Consider the following 18375-nt stretch of genomic DNA (forward strand, 5'->3'; position numbering starts at 1 on the left):
CTTCATGACGAGCACGTTTTTGAAGCTGCAGTGGTTGGTCGGTGTGCAAATGACAGCGGCTGCGACAAACCAAAGGAGTCTAGCATAAATATTGTTGGTGGGCTGACCAAAATGCCTGGTTCTCAATCTGTGGAGTCGAAGTGACGGTGATTCTGCACTGTGCCGTATTGGACACCATCGGGGGAGGTGCCAGATTCGGAAGCGGTATGCCAGCCGGAGCTTCAAAACTTGCGAAGAAATAGATCTGGGCAGGCATCTCCGGACGCGGTGAAATGTCTGGTCTCTAGCTGGTACGTGGTCGCAGCTATCCACAGTACGGCGCAAGGTGTGGGTACTAATATTCCTTCGGGATGGTGGGCGTCGATTCACCTCCTCCCGTCGCGATTTCAAATGGGCCATTTCCTGACCTTTAGGAGCATCGTCTAAGTGCATTCTGAGGGTGGCGTCGCCAGGTGACAACAACTTGAGCACGCAAGGAAGCCCGCTGTGCTTGCGGTCACCAGAATCACTGAGCTGCTTGCTCTGTTGCGGGCGCGGATATGCCTTGCGAGAAAGGGTAAAGGCATGGTTGTCGGTTCCCGAAGGGGACGGCAGGAACGAGTCTGCCTTATCGTCACCCTGCGTCTCATTCCTGTCTCTCGAAAGCAGCATGCTCTCACTGTCGGGGAAGACGCCGAGGCTGGTACTTTGAGGGCAGATCGGGACAGTCAGTTCACGCTGGGTGAGGTCCTCTGCTTCCACTGTGTACGGTTTCGTTACCAAAGACTCACCGTGAGTGGCGTTGACAGCAGAGTCACCAGGCGCCATCCAAATGGACGAAGTTATGTTGGCTGCGTGTTCGTCGTGCATGGTGTGCTCGGGCTGTTGTTGGCGCGTATCTGGTTGAACCCTCGGAAGAGCGACAAAGTAGGTGTTTTGCGGTACGTTGGAAACACCCGTGCGCTCTCGATTGTCACTCCTCCAGGTGGTTCGGATGTAGCCATCGGCGGCTGAATTCACAGCGGCTTTGCCAACTGGGTGGAGCATCACGCGCATTTGACAGGAGCGCATTTTGTCGTCAAAATGCTGGGATACGGCAACGTCTTTCTTTAGCTTGTCTCCGGTCAGGTTTCCTTGAATTGCAGCGTCGAGGGCCCGTATCTCGCTCGGCGTGTCGTGGAAGTGGTAAATGTTGGCGGTAAGATCGGTCACGTGCGGAGCCGGGTCCTGGAGAAGGGCGTCGATAGCCGTAATGAGCCCTGAGATTTTCTCTCGCAGGAGCCTGCGGCGTAGATTCAGGCGTTCCAATGGAAGGGGTGGCGTAGAAAAACGAGGGTCGGGTTGGGCACGAGCCATGATTGGCAGCGGCCGAGGTCAAGGCCTCCCGGAACAACTGGCGCGAAGGTTCCAGGTTTCGCGAGCCTCGCAGCCGCTGCGCCTCCAAAGTCAGGTCCACTCGTGCCTCGAATCCTGGGTTTCACGGCACCAGCGTGTGGAGGATCCAAGAGAGAAGCACGACCCACCACCCGTTCTCGTAAGGCGATGGAACCAACTGTGAGCGAGGCAGTGGGCGCAGCTTCGTCTTCTTCTTTACCCCAGCTATCGCCCTCTGCCTGCTCCCATCTCATTTATTTACAACAGAGTGTTCACCTCGACCAGAACTTCGCCGGTTCTCAGTTTCTTGGCTTGGAAAGACTTGCCAAGGATGCCTTCAAGGAATTTGGTGATAAGGAACACTGACTGGGAGGAGATAGGATTTGACTTGTCAAGAGATTCAACAATTAAGAAGCGCGGATAGTTATCTGGCTTTTGGGATGCAATTGTTGGCAAGGGTGGGAATGAAGCTTCGGTGCGGCCCCTTTTCGGGGGCCGATCACGTTTGGGGGGGGGGGTTTGGAAAATGCCATATGATACATTGGAAAGCAGGGAGACGGGGGTACTTTCTCCTTTGACCTTACCCTGGTAGTCAAAGAGGTCCCGGAGCTCCCTGCCTGGTGAACAGACAGGGAGCCCATCCGCCGGAGCTTGACCTGGGCTCCAACGGCCACCGTTCGTGGTTTCTAACCCTCCACCTATAAACACATCGCCACGGTTGGATCCAGCTTGTTTGGGGGCCTCGGGGTCCGCGGTATCGCCAGTACCGTCACCAAGATCACTCAAGGTGCCCCGTGCGGGGGATACGGGCATGTGCCGCATCACTCAAGGAACAACTCACAATGCAATGAAACCGGCAACCGTGCAGCCATTCAGCTCCCAAGATCACATGGATTTGTGCAAGAGCTACTGGGGCCTAGACATAAACGCAACCACCGGCGCGCAAAGCAACGACGATTCAGCAGCATTCCAACTTGCATGGGCGCTCCGCGTCATAGCTTTGCGTACGACTTTATCCATGTGGAAAATACGAGCCCCCGCTTAACAAAATTTGTAAACCAGTACCCATTCAAAGGGTAAGTTGGCACTCCAATCGTCAATTACAATCACAAGTTCAACAATGCCTGGCTTCGCTTGGGTCTCTCTTACGAAGCGGGAAATGCTATGCTCACTTACAGCCAATTGGCAGTACCCACTGACGTTTCCCAATACACCACTACTAATCTGAGTAACGTGGAGGGACAAGAGCACAACCCCGAGCATCACACCATCATGCGCCTTCGTTCTGAAGACTTTTGGCAACGTAAAGTCAACTATTTGCAGCCCCTAGAAAAAAGTTGGTTCACTCGCGGCCTAGCTCCCATGCAGCAGCACGATATACAGCCCAGCTTAAGTTTCGGCATTATGGCAGTTTCCAAGTCTAACAAGGACGATCCGGGTAGCACAGACAAGTTTCAAGACGTTGCGGCATTTTTCCAAGTGGATACGGAGCTGGTTGTGCATACAGATGTGGACACGGTTGCCCCAAGCAAGGTCATGTTACCGTCAAGAGCCGGTCCTTACCTTCGGCACACGCACCGGTCCATCAAGCTCCCGGAAAACAGCCTCTCCCACAACGCCCGGAAGGGCTCACCTGACAAACACCACTGCAGAGACAGCCTTGTACGAAGCAGCCTGGGAAGCTGCCAAGGCCACCCACCAACCAATGAAAGAGAAGCGTACCATTCAGACCCGAATAAATTTTTTTTTTATTTAGGATCTTGTACAACAACTTGTTGTTGTTCTTCTTCTTCTTCAGGATCGGAAGGCATCGATTCGGTGTCCTCATCATTTTGTTCCACACCCAAGAAGGCCATTAGTTCGTGAATATATTGAAGTAAAAGTTCGATGCCTGCAGAATGAGCTCTATTAATGTAATCCACAAATCCGTCCGCCGGATACTGTCATCCGACTGTTTCTTCTGCATCCATAGCCACAAGAACGGAGTCAATCGGATCCCCAGGGACCTAGAAACAAACAAAAAACCGAAAGGCACGTTTGAATTTCACACCCAAACGATGATGATGATACTGTCGTCGTCGGTGTCGTCGGAAAACTCAAAGAGAAAAAGGTATAGTATTCTTTTTCTGAGTGGGGACCTACGACTACGACACTCACCACCATGGTAAGAAGACCCGGAGTCGCAGACAGATGTGGATTCTTCAGCTCTAGGCTTTCGTATGAAGTTTCGTTAGTCCTAGCAGCCTCCTTATATACCCTCGCGTTTGGAACCGGTTCCTCTGATATCAATCTCGTGACCTTCACTGCACAGTATAAACACATCACCACGGTTGGATCCAGCTTATGTTTGGGGGCTCGGGGTCCGCGGTATCGCCAGTACCGTCACCAAGATTGCTCAAGGTGCCCCATGCGGGGTTGCGTTGCTTGTAACATCTGGTGATTGGTTGACAGGTTAACAGCTGAACCCAGCAAAATATATACTCATATACGAGCACTGTTGTGTTTTTGTGTATTTTTTGTTTACGAAACAAGTGGACGCAAGGTTAACGTATCTAGAGAGTGTCACGTATGTCGGTGTCTCCTTGGCATTTCTAGACGAATTAACTCATTTGCTCAATGGAAAAATATCTCGTCAAAACCGAAAGATAGCACAAAGAAAACAATTGCGACTATGTGACGCAAGAAATAAGTAAAGCAAAACATATTTGAGGGCGAAGAAACACACTAACACAATTACCATACGCGCCTTCAGATATGTGCCCAGTATTCTATTCAAATATGTTGGCTGCAAAACAAGGTATTTACAAAAATGTTTACTTGTCTGTTTTAGCACCTCTGTATTAGGTCCTCTCAGCCCTCATTATGAAAATCCCAGAATTGCAATCAGTTTATCAAAGAAGGATGAGCGAAACAGTTTTTTTTAATGGCTAGCCTTTTTTAATTTTCAGTTCCGGTTTTCACGCCGCCGGCTCCGCCACTGCCAACAAAAAATTGGCCGTGAACCACCGCCAATGACTATCCGGCGCCACGCCGACAACTCTGCCGCCGCAGACTAAAAACGACCACCACGCTGCCGCCGGTCAAAACAGACACGGCGCACACCTATAACTCTGGCCCTGCGGAGTGGCTAGGAGGAAAGAACCCCCCCCCCCGAGTGAATGATTTGCCCGGTCAGTACCCAGCGTGTCAGTTTCTGTTGATTTCTACCAAATGAAGCTGCAAATGCGTGAATATACTGTGGATGCTAGTATTTGTGCGATCTCCCTATCCGATTAAGTATCTTACATACCTATTGCGACAATCCAAGAGAGACTTGCAGCCTGAGCTCAGCGTAGGCTCTGTGGCGTAGGTCAGCCATGATGGTCTTCAGCATTTGCTGCCACAGACACGGAAGAGTGGAAAAGAGGGGATGTATGTGCTCATTTTCCCAGCAAGGTCAGTAACGTCGATATTTTATGTTTGTTGTAGTTCTTCAATTTTTGTATAACCTTGAATTCAAATTTAGCGTGCGCTGCATACTTAGACGAGGAACAGAGACAGTGGCAAAACACAAACCAGACGTTGGCGCGCAAACAAACACCTGCTTCGTGTAGCCAACGTGCCTGCGGTTTGTCTTTTCCCAGTCCCTGTTTCTTGTCCAAGTATGCAGCACACACTAAATTCAAATTACGATGCTATGTCCCCACACACTCCGGCCGCAGTTTCTAGGGTTTCGCTGTTCCTTTTGTGTAGGAGCCCATAAAATTGGTCAAGTTTGATCGAACCGGTGGCGTGTACTCCCCAAAGCGCAGTCCGGGATGTGTGAGGTGCAGTGCCTCGATCGTACGTATTGCGTGTGTTTGATAGCGTTAATCTCGTGAGTATGTCGTGTGCACGCATCAGAGTTCTAGCTCTTCAGGCTGTTAAGTTGCGTTGCGGGAGATGAATGGGAAACGTCGCTTCTGTACCGAGATCTTAAGGAAATCACTGCCAAAGGAAAAAAAGTGTGAAACAGTGAGCCAAAAAAGACGGAAGAGGTAGAGAGGAAGGATAGACCAAATGACGGCGGCGGAATGGATCGTGCGAGGGGCTGTGAAGGTTACGGGGCATTTTGGGTCTTTTATGAGGAGGCACCAGGAGCAACTGTCAGTACAGTGTACGTTGAAGGTGAATGGAAGCTGTGTATGGGACAAATAGTATGTGGCAGGTCATAAACCCACTGAAAATTTGAAGGCGCACAAATAACGCGTACAGACAGGAGGGACACACAACAGCACTTACTGGCAACTGCTGTTTTATTAAAAAACAAAATTTATACACAAAAACAAATATTAGATCAAAGAAATACGGTGCCGATTATTGTGTGCTCCTGCCCGTGTAGAGTGATAGACGATTTGCTGACACACTTGTTACTATGTTCATTGATAAAGAAGGCCTCAACCAGTTCCCTAACAATCTGATCATTATGTCTGCTCAACACCAGTCTCATCAAAAGGGTGACACCCGCACTTTTTATAATGCGCAGGAAGATTTGCACCCATTGAATTCATCATCGTAAACAAATGCTCTCAGAGATGGATGCTTAGACAACGTCCTGTCTGGGCCACATACACGGACTTACATGACGAGGTTCTGTAATAAACCATGCCAATCGTACAACAAACTAACGGCTGCACATGGTTAACACCACACTCGTTGCTCCATTTCCTTGGATGATCCTTGTTATTAACAATGCGGCAGAGATTGCCCACTTTTGCTTTTGCAGAAAACAACACAGAGGACGATGCGCTGCGTGTTCTTTTTCTTGTAGTGGGTTGTCCTGTGTGGTCTTATTCAACGTCATCATCTTTTACGCATTTTCTTTTTCAAAGATGTATTAGCCTACCCAACTTTCAGTTGTGCTGACATAGCATTTATTCCTGTTCCTGCAGCATCTGCCAAGAAGCGCTTCCAGTGGAAAAAAAAGTGCTTGGACCTGGCCCCAACAATGTTGGTGCAGGGCCTCGAGGGCAAGGCTTCGTCTACATCCTTTCTGGGTTCCCATGGAAAGCAGGTGAGTGCCTCCAGAAGTGGGTCGTTTTGAGGTACACTTGAAATTAGCAGCAGACAGACTGCGTCTGCTTGCAGACCACCCTGGTAGTATGACAACCAAATGTGTAGCTGTGATCTAGTTAGTGACGGGAAGACTGCAGGGCCTCGAGGGCAAGGCTTGGTCTACATCCTTTCTGGGTTCCCATGGAAAGCAGGTGAATGCCTCCAGAAATGGGTCGTTTTGAGGTACACTCGAAATTAGCAGCAGACGGACTGCGTCTGCTTGCAGACCACCCTGGTAGTATGACAACCAAATGTGTAGCTGTGACCTAGTTAGTGACGGGAAGACTTAATAAAAAATCAACTGCCAATCCGTTGAAACGACAAAAACAGGGGATGTGAAGCTTTCCAAAACCAAGTCCAACACCAAATTAACCAGCCCAGTACTGAGCACCTGTTTCTAATCGGATGATGATCGTTGGATGTTTATGGCGCAAGGCCAACTGGGGCAAAGAGCGCCAAAACAATAGTCGATGATAGGGGTGAAACCTTAAACACTAAGTAAAATCAGCAAAAACAAAAGTAAAGTCACAAAACTACAATGAGCATGGCTGGTGTATAGGGCGAGATTTCATGATGCGTGATAGGAAATGAGGTTTAAAAACTTGACGTCGGACAAATACTCAAACACACGTTTCACGGTAACAATGGCATCATCACCTAGGAAAAACGATGGATGTAGGGGAATATGTTGTCTGTAGAGTTCTCTGAAGTGTTTGTGTCGTGTTGTGTGAAGTGCCTTGCATGTGATTAATATGTGCACTACGGATAGGGCCTCTCCGCACCTGCTGCACTGGGGTCTAGAAGATCCCGTCAGCAGATACGAGTGCGTCGCATGGGTGTGCCCTATCCGCAGCATACCCAAGGCGACTTCTGTGTGTCTGTTGCGTGTGTCAGTGGTGTATGGTCCCAAGCGTGGTTTTATAGCGTGTAACTTGTTATCTGTCTGTTCACTCCAGTGTGTTTGCCATGTTCTACGCAAGTGTTGTCTTATGTGTGGCTTGAGGTCTGTATATGGTACGGTTGTTATGTCTACAGTGTTCCTGAGTGCAGCAGCAGCTGCCCTCTCGTCTGCCAACTCGTTTCCAGCGATCTCAGCGTGTCCTGGGACCCAGCAGAGGAGCAGCTGATGCTTCTGCGCATACACAGACATGATAGATTTAAATACAAGATTAACTATGTGGTTTTTGGGGGGTGTATGCGATGACAGTGCGCGAACAACACTCAAGGAATCTGTGTAGATGATAGAATCGGGAATTTGATTTTCAAGGATATGTCGTACAATCAGTAAAATTCCGTACGCTTCTGCTGAAAAAATTGTGTGCACGCTCATGGTTCTGGATGCACTGAAATCCGGACCATGAGCAACGCACGACACCATAGTGGAGGTTTTAGAAGCGTCACTGTAGAATTCTACAGCACGTGGGTATTTCAACTGCAAAGAAAGAAAGTGCTGAAGTATTGCAGCTCGCGGTACCCGATTTTTGTCAAGTTTCATAAAAGAAAGGTCACAGGACACAGGGCGAACTTGCCAAGGCGGTAAAATGTTTAAAGAGGATGACCTGTACACGTCTAAAAACGAAGCGCTCAGATCCGAGGCTCGCTCTTTCACTCTAAGTGAAAAGGGCAGAGGAACGGATGGGCGATTTACAAAGAGCAGAGATGTGGATGTATCGTTAAAGACAGGATAAAAAGGATGATTATTCAGCGATGAAATTTTAAAAGCATAAAGTAAGTCCATGTACGTCCGTTGGTTCTCAAGGCTCCACTTATTACACTCGGCATACAGACTCTCAGCAGGGCTGAGACGAAAGACGAAGGCCCAAAAGACCCGCCGAAAGACGAAGGCCCAAGTGTAGCACTGGGTCAAGAATTCGCAAGGCTGTCTTAGTCGCCGACCCATACACCACACTGCCATAGTCCAAACGAGAACCAACCAAAGCAGTATACAAGCGAAGCAAGGGTTCTTTGTCGGAACCATAGGATTGGTGGGAGAGAACCTTAAGTATATTCATTGTTTTGAGACATTTATTTTTAAGTTCCTTGATGTGGGGAATGAATGAGAGTTTGTGATCAAACACCACACCTAAGAACTTGTGCTCCTTATTCACAGGAAGCGACATGCCATTAAGAGTAATGTCTAGGTCCGGATGGACCCCGCGCTTCCTGGAGTACACAACGCAGGAGCTTTTTGCAGGATTCAATTTAAAACCATTCTTGTCTGCCCAGCCGGCAAGTTTCTTTACACCAAGCTCGACTTGACGTTCGCAGATTGACATATTACATGATTTATAGGATATCTGGACGTCATCTACATACATGGAATAAGAGATTGTGGGAGGCAGTGCCTTACCAAGAGAGTTCATTTTTACTATGAAGAGAGTGCAGCTTAACACACCACCTTGTGGCACGCCATTTTCTTGCACGTGAACCCTTGAGAGTGCACCACCGACTCTCACTCGAAACGTTCTTTCTGACAGGTAACTGACAAGAGTGTTTAACATGTTACCTGAGACACCGAATGACTTTAGGTCACTGAGGATCCCGTACCGCCAAGCGGTGTCGTAGGCCTTCTCGAGGTCGAAAAACACAGTTACACAATACTGTTTATGAACGAAGGCATCCTTTATATACGATTCAAGAGATACGAGTTGATCGTTCGTGGATCACCCCGCCCTGAAGCCTGCCTGGCAGCTCTCGAGAAGACCATTGTACTCGAGGAAGTACACGAGCCTGCGATTGATCATCTTCTCGAGAAGCTTGCACAGGCAGCTCGTCAGGGCAATAGGACGGTAACTTGAGGGAGACGACGGGTCCTTTCCCTCCTTCAGGAAAGCTACAACTATAGCCTCCTTCCAAGAGTTTGGAATGTGCCCCGAAAGCCATATCTTGTTATATAGGTGTAAGAGTGTTAGAAGAGTGTCTGCGTGCAGGTATTGTATCATTGTATATGTGATGTTGTCTGGGCCTGGAGCTGAGGGTTTACACGTGCTCAGAGCAGCCCTCAGCTCATACAGTCAAAACTCTGAGTTATAAGATGTTGACCTATTGTTATCTAGTATGGGGCTTCTTTTCTGCCGTTTGTTTGTGTTTCATGAAAGTGTTTGTGTAGTGTGCTAAACTGGACACGTGTTGGAAGTGTTGTGCCAGTGTGTCAGCCTGGTCTACGAGTGTGTCCCCTGTTGTGCTGACCAGAGGCAGGCTGTGTGTTTGTTGTCCTTTGAGTTTACGTATTCTCGTCCATGCTTTCCGTGTGTCTGTGTAGGAGTTAATTGATGTTATGAATGTACGCCAACTATCGCGTTTTGCCTCACGGCGCACACGTTTTCCGAACGCCTTGGCCAGTTTGAACAAGAGGAGGTTACTCGACGTGGGGTACCGACGAAGGATACCCCACGCCTTGTTCTGGGCCTCTCGCGCCCGCCTACAGTTCTCATTCCACCACGGCCTCCGCTAGTTGCGCGGGGCACCAGAGGTGTGGGGAATGGACCTTTCGGCGGCGTCGAGGATGTGCGCCGTGAGCAGTTGGGAAGCTTCTTCAACGTGAAGGTGTCCTATGGATGTGTGGTGTAGCTTGGATGTCTCTGTAAATGTATTCCAGTTAGCTCTTGCTTCATTAAACCTTTTATGGGAAGATGGACTGCTCGGGCCTGTACCTATATGCGTTAATGAAGTGGGGAAATGGTCACTACCATATGGGTCTGTGCCCACGCCCCATTCAAGACATGGAAAGAGAATTGCAGAACCAATAGCCAAGTCAAGACATGAGTATGTGTTATGTCCTATGTTATGGTATGTAGGCTGTTTATTGTTGAAAAGGCATGCTCCAGAAGATGTAAGGAATTTCTCTATCAGGCGACCTCGGGCATCCGTTCTGGAAGAGCCCCAAAGAGAGTTGTGAGCATTAAGGTCGCCTGTAAGGATGTATGGTTCGGGCAGTTGGTCAACCAGCGCCTCGAAGTCAGAGCTCGAGAGTGAGACATCAGGAGGAATGTATATGGAGCATACCGTTATCAACCTATTAAATATTATTGTTCGAATTGCTACAGCCTCAAGGACAGTGTTCAAGGTGACAGGGTGGCATGCTAAGGATTTGAGGGCAATTATGGCCACACCGCCAGAAGAGTGTGTGCAGCCATCCCTGTCTTTCCTGTATACCAGGTAACTATTCATGAAATTTGTGTGTTTGGAATTAAGATGTGTTTCCTGGACACACATTAAACTTGGCTGATTGGCATGCAGAATCTCATGCACGTCGTCAAGATTATTCAGAAGGCCTCTGCAGTTCCATTGAACAATGTTTTCTCTTCCCATTATGATGTGTTAGAGCTACTGGAGTGTGATTATTTATGTAGGGTCTTTCGGGGCTTGCACTCTTGGAAGGGGTTTTCTGACCTTCTCTACTGATCTGGACGTCGCAGCCCGTTCCTTCCGCTGCGATGAAAGCCGGAAGGGCTCGACGTCCATGTCGTCATCTGATGGCAAGGGGGTGGCCAGCGGACTGGGCCCTTTTGACGTGGTACCCTTTCGGGTGTTCTTTGCCTGCGCTGCCAGTGCCGAAGGCGTGGGGAGCACCACAGGTGGCACAGGCAGTGAGGCGGGGGAGGGGGTCGCTGCGACTGCCTCCGTCTCCATCTCCGTGCCCTTGCGTGTGCTTTGGGCCGGTGGAGAGGAGGAAACAGAGGGTGCAGCGGCATCCCCAACGGACGTGGATGCCACCACAGCCGCTGCTGACTTAGCAGGCGGTGCGGTGGCGGGTTGAGCCGCCAGAGGCAACCCAGGGGGGGGGCGGGGGCGGGACCAAGTCCGACTCGCGGTACTGGGTCCCCGCCGAAACCAGACGCCGCTCCGCCCCCCGGCGAGCTGCGTCGGCGTACCTCTCCAGGGGAAAAGAGGCGAACCTCTTTCGCGCCTCGGGGAAGGTGATGTTTTCTGTTACCTTTATGTTAATGATTTTTTTCTCTTGTTGAAACTTTTCACAGGCGCGAGAGTATGCTGCATGTGGACCCTGGCAATTCGGGCAGGTAAGGTTGGTTGCAGTGCAGTTGTCAGATAGATGATCATGCTGGCCACATTTGGCACATGTTGTTCTGCCACGACAGGAGTTGGTACCATGCCCGAACCTCTGGCACTTGAAACAGCGCCGCGGGTTCGGGATGTATGGCCGGACAGAACAACGGATGAAACCTGCGTTGATATGCTCGGGCAGTGTGCAGCGGTCGAAAGTCAGAATCAGATGTTTGGTGGGTATTTCTTTGTTCTCTCTCCTGATGACGATGCGCCTTACTGCTGTCACGCCTTGTTCTTTTAGGCCTTCGAGCAGATCAGTCTCTGTCTCGGTTAGGAGATCTGCCTCAGAGATCACACCTTGACAACTGTTGAGGCTGCGGTGGGGTGTGACCCTGATCTCCAGATCTGCCATGCGGGTTTGTTTCAGGAGGATTGTGGATTGCTGCTTGGTTTTAACTTCAACTAACACTTGACCAGTTCTGAGTTTTTTGGCGTCATATGTTTTGCCGATGATACCTTCAAGGTTTAGAAACAAGAAATACCGATTGAGAAGAAACCGGCTTCAATTTGTCCACAGATTCCATGATCAAAAAACGAGGGTAGTTATCTTGCTTTGGGAGCGAGATAGAAGGCAAAGAAGGAAAAGATACTTCGGTGCGGCCCCTTTTAGGGGGCCGATCACGTCTGGGGGGGGGGTTTTGATTTATCCATATAGCATAGGAAAAAGCAGGGAGACGGGGGTACTTTCTTCCTTGACCTTACCCTGGTAGTCAAAGAGGTCCCGGAGCTCCCTGCCTGGTGAACACACAGGGAGCCCATCCGCCGGAGCTTGACCTGGGCTCCGACGGCCACCGTTCGTGGTTTCTAACCCTCCACCTATAAACACATCGCCACGGTTGGATCCAGCTTATGTTTGGGGGCTCGGGGTCCGCGGTATCGCCAGTACCGTCACCAAGATTGCTCAAGGTGCCCCGTGCGGGGTGTTTCTAATCGGGACAATCTGCAGCACTGCAGTTGTGCTCTCTAGAGCTCTACTGGTGCAGGCAATCCACGACCTTCCATACAACCATTGTCGTTAGATGGGGGTGTGCATTTTCTGTGTAATTTTCCACGTCCATGCAAATACAAATTGATGATGATAGTTGGGTTTTATTGGCGCAAGGCCGACTATGGGCAAAGAGCGCCAAAGAAGTTACTGAATTATGATGAGACCGTAAGTACTAAAACATGTGACTAAAAGTAAAGGTGATGCAAAACAAAAGACAATGGAGATGGCTGGTGTATAGGGCCAGGGTGATTACACATGATATGACAAGAGCTGCAGAAAGTTTACCTCAGCTAATAACTTAAAAACACGTTGACTAGAAAACATTGGTTCGTCGGCTAAAAAGTATGATGGGTGCAAAGGAATGTGTCGTCTGTATAATTCAGGGAAATGTTTGTGTCGTGTTGTGTCAAGTGCCTTGCATGTGATTAGTATGTGGACTACGGATAGGCCCTTTCCACACCTGCTACACGTGGGTCCCGAAGTTCCAGTGAGCAGGTGGGAGTGCGTAACATGTGTGTGGCCTATCCGCAGCCTAGCCAGGGCGACTTCAGTGTATCTGTTGTGTGAGTCAGTTATGTAGCGTCCCAGTTGTGGTTTTATTACGTGTAGTTTGTTGTCTGTTTGTTGACTCCAGTGTAATTGCCATGTGTTACGGAGCTGTCGTCTGACGTGTGTCTTTAGGTCGGTGTAAGGTACTGTTGTTATGTCAACTGTGGTCATGAGAACAGCAGCACCAGCCATTTGATCAGCAGTCTCATTGCCAGGGATCCCACAGTGACCTGGTACCCAGCATATAGTTATTTGAAGATTTGAGGCATATGCAGTCATTAGTACCTTGAAAAGAGCATTGATCACATAGTTTTTTGACGACCTTCCTGATGACAGTGCCTGCACAACGCTTAGAGAATCTGTGTAGACGATGGACTTTGGAATCTTATGTTCGAGGATGTGGTTTGAAACGAGTAAAATGCCATAGGCTTCTGCCGTGTAAATACTGCTATGAAAATTCATCGTCTTAGTTACGGTAAAATTTGCTCCGTGCGCTGCACAAGATACAGTAAAACCAGTTTTCGACGCGTCGCTATAGAATTCTGCGCACCTGTACTTGTCCTGCAGGAACAGGAAGTGCTGCAGAATTGCACTCCTTGGTGCCCTATTTTTTTCTACTAATGTGAATGATAGGTCGCATGATATAGGATGTAGATGCCATGGTGGAATTAAATTATGGATGGGTGTCTTTTGCGTGTCTGAAAGAGGGACCGTGAGTGCAGAAGCCTCCTCCCTAACTCTGAGAGAGAAAGGTAAGGAAATGGATGGCCTGTTTAAAAAGAGTTGCAAGTTTGATGTATTCTTCATGATGGGATTAAAAGGATGGTTGGTAAGGGACACAATCTTAGATGCATACAGCAGGTCAACATACTCCCGCTGATGCCCTAGACACCACTTGTCGCACTCGACATAAAGGCTTTCGACAGGGCTAGTGCGGAAAGCGCCGCATGAGAGGCGAAGGCCAAGATGCAGCACTGGGTCGAGCATTCTCAGTGCGGTCTTTGTTGCCGACCCATACACGACACTGCCGTAGTCGAGCCGAGACCCCACCAACGCCCTGTACAGGCGCAGCAGGAGTTGTTTGTCGGCCCCATAAGATTGATGTGAGAGAACCTTAAGAATGTTCATTGCCTTTAGGCATTTACATTTGAGCTGTTTGACATGAGGAATGAATGTAAGTTTTTCATCGAATAAAATGCCTAAAAACTTGTGCTCCTTGTTCACAGGAATTGGCACATTCGCAAGAGTGATGTCTGGGTCCGGGTGGACCCCACGCTTCCTGGAGAATACAACACAAGAGCTCTTTCCGGGATTAATTTTAAAACCATTCTTGTCTGCCCAGCCAGCAAGCTTCTTGAGGCCGAGCTGGACTTGACGTTCGCAGATGGACATATTACATGATTTAAAAGATATCTGCACGTCATCTACATACATGGAGTAAGAAATTGTAGGCGGCACTGCCTTCCCAAGGGAGTTCATTTTTACTATGAAGAGAGTGCAGCTTAGAACTCCGCCTTGCGGCATGCCATTTTCTTGCACGTGTACCTTTGACAGTGCAGAACCAACTCTGACGCGAAAGGTTCTCTCCGACAAATAGCTAGCAAGGGTGTTGAACATATTACCAGAAACACCGAATGACTTCAGGTCAGTAAGGATCCCATAACGCCAAGCGGTGTCATAGGCCTTTTCTAGGTCGAAGAACACAGTTAAACAGAACTGTTTATGCACGAAGGCATCCTTAATATACGACTCTAGTGCCACAAGTTGATCATTCGTGGATCGCCCCGCCCTGAAGCCTGCCTGGCAGCTCTCGAGAAGGCCGTTATACTCCAAAAAGTACACGAGCCTCCGGTTTATCATCTTCTCGAGAAGCTTGCACAGGCAGCTGGTCAGGGCAATGGGTCGATAGCTAGCGGGAGAAGAAGGATCCTTCCCTTCTTTCAAGAATGCTACAACTATGGCATCCCTCCAAGACTTTGGAATGTGCCCCGAAAGCCATATATTGTTGAAAAGGTGAAGAAGTGTTACTAGAGTGTCTGTGTGTAAGTTCTGTATCATTCTATATGTAATGTTGTCTGGGCCTGGAGCTGAGGGTTTACACGTGCTCAGAGCAGCCCTCAGCTCATGTAGTGAAAACAGGGAGTTGTAAGAAGTCTGATTTGTTGCTGTCGCGTAGGGACTTCTTTTCACAACAGGCTTTATGTTTCAGGAAAGTGTTTGTGTAGTGTGCTGAACTGGACACATGTTGGAAGTGTTGTGCGAGTGTGTCAGCCTGGTCTTCGAGTGTGTCCCCTGTAGTGCTGACCAGAGGCAGGCTGTGGGTTTGTTGTCCCTTGAGTTTACGTATTCGTGTCCATACTTTCCTTGTGTCTGTGTAGGAGTTTCTTGATGTTATAAATGTACGCCAACTCTCTCGTTTTGCCCCACGGCGCACACGTTTTCCTAACGCCTTGGCCCGTTTGAACAAGAGGAGGTTTCCCGACGTGGGGTACCGACGGATACCCCACGCCTTGTTCTGGGCCTCTCGCGCCCGCCTACAGTCCTCATTCCACCACGGCCTCCTCTGGTTGCGCGGGGCACCAGCGGCGTGGGGAATGGACTTTTCGGCAGCGTCGAGGATGTGCGCCGTGAGGAGTTGGGTAGCTTCTTCGACGTGTAGGTGTCCTATGGATGTGTGGTGTAGTTTGGATGTCTCTGTAAATGTATTCCAGTTAGCTCGTGCTTCATTGAACCTATTATGGGAAGATGGACTGCATGGGCCTTTATGATGATGATCGTTAGAGTTTTTTGGCGCAAGGCCAGCTGGGGCAAAGAGCGCCAAACAAAAGTATCTAAAATAAAATATAGGCTACTAAAGCCAAAATAACAATAAAATCAATTAACGGCAATGGTGATGGCTGGTGTATAGGGCCAGATATGATTATGCGTGATAGGAGATGAGGTTTAAAAACTTGACGTTGGACAAATACTCAAACACACGTTTCACGGAAACAATGGCATCATCACCTAGGAAAAATGATGGATGTAGGGGAATATGTTGTCTGTAGAGTTCTCTAAAGTGTTTGTGTCGTGTTGTGTGAAGTGCCTTGCATGTGATTAGTATGTGCACTACGGATAGGGCCTCTCCGCACCTGCCGCACTGGGGTCTAGAAGATCCCGTCAGCAGATACGAGTGCGTCGCATGGGTGTGCCCTATCCGCAGCCTACCCAAGGCGACTTCCGTGTGTCTGTTGTGTGAGTCAGTTGTGTACCGTCCCAAGTGTGGCTTTATTACATGTAGTTTGTTGTCTGTCTGTTCGTCCCAGTGTGTTTGCCATGTTCTGCGCAGGTGTTGTCTTATGTGTGGCTTGAGGTCTGTGTAGGGTACCGTTGTAATGTCCACAGTGTTCCTGAGTGCAGCCGCACCGGCCCTCTCGTCTGCCAACTCGTTCCCAGAGATCCCTGCGTGTCCTGGGACCCAGCAGAGGACCACCTCATGCTTTTGTGCATACACGGACATGATAGTGCAGAATACAAGATTAACTATGTGGTTTCTGGGGGGCTTGTGCGATGACAGTGCGCGAACAACACTCAAAGAATCTGTATATATGATGGAATTGGGAATGTGATTTTCAAGGATGTGTCGTACAATCAGTAAGATTCCATACGCTTCCGCTGAAAAAATTGATGTGTGCACGCTCATGGTTCTGGCGGCATTGAAATTAGGACCATGAGCAGCGCACGACACCATACTGGAGGTTTTAGAAGCGTCACTATAAAATTCTGCACATGTGTATTTAAACTGCAAAGACAGAAAGTGCTGCAGTATTGCAGCTCGTGGTACACGATTTTTGTCAAGTCTCATAAAAGAGAGGTCACACGACACAGGGCGAACTTGCCAAGGCGGTAAACTGTTAGAAAAGGATGACCTGTACACATCTAAAAACGAAGCACTGAGATCCGAGGCTCGCTCTCTCACTCTCAGTGAAAAGGGCAGAGGAACGGATGGGCGATTTGCAAAGAGCAGAGATGTTGATGTATCGTTAAAGACAGGATAAAAAGGGTGATTATTCAGTGATGAAATTTTAAAAGCATATAGCAAGTCCATGTACGTTCGTTGGTTCTCAAGGCTCCACTTATCACACTCGACATACAGACTCTCGACAGGGCTAGTGCGAAAAGCACCCGAGGCGAGACGAAGCCCCAAGTGTAGCACTGGGTCAAGCATTCGCAACGCTGTTTTAGTCGCCGACCCATATACCACACTGCCATAGTCTAAACGAGACCCAACCAAAGCAGTATAGAGCCGTAGTAGGAGTTCTTTGTCGGAACCATAAGACTGATGGGAGAGAACCTTAAGTATATTCATTGTTTTCAGACATTTATGTTTAAGTTCCTTGATGTGTGGAATGAATGTGAGTTTCTGGTCAAACACAACACCTAAGAACTTGTGCTCCTTGTTCACAGGAAGCGACACGCCATTAAGAGTAATGTCTGGGTTCATATGGACCCCGCGCTTCCTGGAGAACACAACGCAGGAGCTTTTTACAGGATTTAATTTAAAACCATTCTTGTCTGCCCAGCCGGCAAGTTTCTTTACACCAAGCTGGACTTGACGTTCGCAGATTGACAGATTGCATGATTTATAGGATATCTGCACGTCATCTACATACATGGAATAAGAGATTGTAGGTGGCAGTGCCTTACCAAGAGAGTTCATTTTTACTATGAAGAGAGTGCAGCTCAACACGCCACCCTGTGGCACGCCATTTTCTTGCACGTAAACGTTTGAGAGTGCACAACCAACTCTTACGCGAAACATTCTGTCTGACAAGTAACTAACAAGAGTGTTTAACATGTTACCCGATACACCGAATGACTTGAGGTCCCTAAGGATCCCATAACGCCAAGCGGTGTCGTATGCCTTTTCAAGGTCGAAGAAGACAGTTAAACAATACTGCTTATGCGCGAAGGCATCCTTGATGTACGAGTCAAGAGCTACCAGTTGATCGTTCGTCGATCGCCCCACCCTAAAGCCTGCCTGGCAGCTCTCGAGAACACCGTTGTACTCGAGGAAGTACACGAGCCTGCGATTTACCATCTTCTCGAAGAGCTTGCCCAGGCAGCTCGTCAGGGCTATAGGACGGTAGCTTGAGGGGGACGACGGGTCCTTTCCCTCCTTCAGGAAAGCTACAACTATAGCCTCCTTCCAAGAGTTTGGAATGTGCCCCGAAAGCCAGATCTTGTTATAGAGGTGTAAGAGTGTTAGAAGTGTGTCTGCGTGCAGGTGTTGTATCATTGTGTATGTGATGTTGTCTGGGCCTGGAGCTGAGGGTTTACACGTGCTTAGAGCAGCCCTCAGCTCA

General features: G+C 48.8%; 1 long non-coding RNA gene and 1 pseudogene across 1 annotated transcript in view; one reads left to right on the plus strand and one right to left on the minus strand.

The window, feature by feature from the left end:
- The first annotated feature begins 1333 nt into the window (after positions 1-1333).
- LOC144167983 (uncharacterized) lies at positions 1334-3219 on the plus strand (annotated as a pseudogene).
- Positions 3078-18375, minus strand: part of LOC144168913 (uncharacterized) — a 120492-nt gene continuing 105194 nt past the window's right edge. The window contains exon 3 of the long non-coding RNA XR_013322289.1: positions 3078-3359. This is a non-coding gene — a long non-coding RNA (uncharacterized LOC144168913). The remainder of the gene's footprint in view (positions 3360-18375) is intronic.

This window comes from Haemaphysalis longicornis, unplaced genomic scaffold, assembly GCF_048455015.1.
Source record: "Haemaphysalis longicornis isolate Haplotype H1 unplaced genomic scaffold, Haemaphysalis longicornis Haplotype H1 scaffold_2, whole genome shotgun sequence".
Taxonomy (NCBI): domain Eukaryota; kingdom Metazoa; phylum Arthropoda; class Arachnida; order Ixodida; family Ixodidae; genus Haemaphysalis; species Haemaphysalis longicornis.